Source organism: Palaemon carinicauda, chromosome 1 (assembly GCF_036898095.1).
Source record: "Palaemon carinicauda isolate YSFRI2023 chromosome 1, ASM3689809v2, whole genome shotgun sequence".
NCBI lineage: Eukaryota > Metazoa > Arthropoda > Malacostraca > Decapoda > Palaemonidae > Palaemon > Palaemon carinicauda.
In genome coordinates this window covers 28,553,705-28,556,204 of record NC_090725.1, presented here as the reverse complement: position 1 = coordinate 28,556,204, position 2,500 = coordinate 28,553,705, and positions in this window count along the sequence as shown.

Sequence of the window (2,500 nt, the reverse complement as noted above, 5' to 3'; positions counted from 1 at the left end):
CGTATGAAAATCCACGTCAATTAATACATGTTAAGGTCAAAGATCTAGGTCAAGGTCAAGCCAAATGTCCGGTTCACGTAATCATCCACTAATTTGGACGTCGTGGTCACAGAGACTTCAAACTTGGTTCATATATGAGCGTATGAAAATCCACATCAATTAATACATGTTAAGGTCAAAGGTCAAAGGTCAAGGTCAAGCAAAATGTCCGGTTCACTTAATAGGCCATAAGTTTGGACGTCGTTGTCACAGAGACTTCAAGCTTGGTTCATATTTGAGTGTATGAAAATCCACGTCAATTAATACATGTTAAGGTCAAAGGTCTAGGTCAAGGTCAAGCAAAATGTCCGGTTCACGTAATCATCCATAAGTTTGGACATCGTTATCACAGAAACTTCAGACTTGGTTCATATATGAGTGTATGAAAATCCACGACAATTAATATATGTTAAGGTCAAGGTCAAGTCGAGCAAATGGTCGTGAAATAAGCTGCTGCGGCGGAGGTCTGCACTCTACTGAATGCCCATCTAGGTGTTTATTTGTTTCGGTTTTGGGTCACATAAATGTGTTATTTGTTTTTCAAAATTCAAAATAAACATGAAATGATGCCTATCGGCGTAGATTTTCTTACACTCAAATATGAACCAAATCTGATTTCTCCGTGATAACGATATCCAAACTTATGGCTGATTACGTGAATTGGACATTTTGCTTGACTGTGACCTTGACCTCTGACCTTGATCTTCAAAAATGTATTCATTTCCAGCTTTTTTTTTTTTTTACATAACAGTTAATCCCTACAAGTTTTATTACTCTACGATTATAATTGTGGCCAGGAAGCTGTTCACGAACAAACACAGAAACAAGGGGAGAAAACATAACCTCCTTCCAACATCGTTGGCGGAAGTAATAAAGCACATAAAAGACAGAAATTCAAAGGAAAAGACACATCAGAGACAAATAAAAATCAAGAAATTTGATCTGAAATAAACCGAAAACAGAATCGAAGAAAAGTCACCCAAAGGCGAAGATACTAAATCGAAATGAGATCTGAAGGAAACTCCGTCACTGAGCTCCAATTAACTTCTTGTCCGTAGAAGATCCTTTTCACGACTACCAACATCTGAAGGACATTTCTAATATCCTGCGGCTCTGGGAGATAAGACACAATGTCCTACCATTACGTGTCTTTGGACACTCAGCCGAGCGTGGGAAAATATTGATAAAAAATATTGTTAGCAAAAATTCTTATTTTCTTCAGAGCAATGAAGTCTTGTGAAACCAAATATTGATCCAAAATGTGTTGAAATCCTTATTTTCTTCAGAACAATAAAGTCTTGTGAAACCGAATATTGATCCAAAATGTTTTAAAATCCTTATTTTCTTCAGAGCAACGGAGTCTGAACCAAATATTGATCCCAAATGTTGTGTAAAAATCCTTATTTTCTTCAGAGCAACGAAGACTTGTGAAACCAAATATTTATCCAAAATATTGTTAGAAAAATCCTTATTTACTTCAAACCAACGAATAGAGAAAAAATTAATAACTTTGGCCAAATCAGTGCAAAACGATTGGAATCTGGGAAAATAAGAAAAGTTTGAGGATTAGAGATTAAATCATAAAAGAGATTACTCGAGGTCCATATGTGGATGAGATCATGGTGAAAGGTAGATGGAGATGGTTTAGGCATGCTCTTCGCACTCCCCAAGAGAGATTAGTTCACCAAACTTTTACTTGGGTTCTACAAGGCACTAGAAGAGTTGGAAGACTCAGACCTACTAGGCTATGGGCTATGAAACATGAAGTAGAAGTATTGATTTAAAAGCTCAAGATACAGACGACTGACGAAATCTAACCGAGGCCCTTTGCGTCAATAGCCATAGGGGATAAATATGAGGTTTCTGAACATCATTGTCCTTTCTGTGGTATAAGAACGTTATTGATTTAACTCTAATCAGATATTCTATTAAAGACAATTGACTGAAGTTACGCAACTTTGTGATGATTAGATAAGTCTTTAGAAATACAACTTTAATTGAGAAACTGGCTACTGATCCCCGGTTATATTGTCAAAGGTTGAAGGGTAAGGTGACTCTCTCTCTCTCTCTCTCTCTCTCTCTCTCTCTCTCTCTCTCTCTCTCTCTCTCTCTCATAGGTAACGACTAGTAGGGACCCACTCTCTCTCTCTCTCTCTCTCTCTCTCTCTCTCTCTCTCTCTCTCTCTCTCTCTCTCTCTCTCTCTCTCTCTCTCTCCAGTTTCAAGAACATCTTTCTTCGCCAAGAAATTTATGGAGACGTGGAAAGAATAAACCATTAGGAGAGAATTTACGATAAAATAAGAGTTTTGTAAAAAAAATAGACGCTCCATATTTCTATTCTTGGCTGACTTAAGAAAGATTTATGAGACGGAATGATTTTCACAATGCGATATTTTTCATGTTAAAAATTTAGTAGGTTTTGAAGTAAAGGATTAATTTTTTTCAGTGTATGTATGTATAT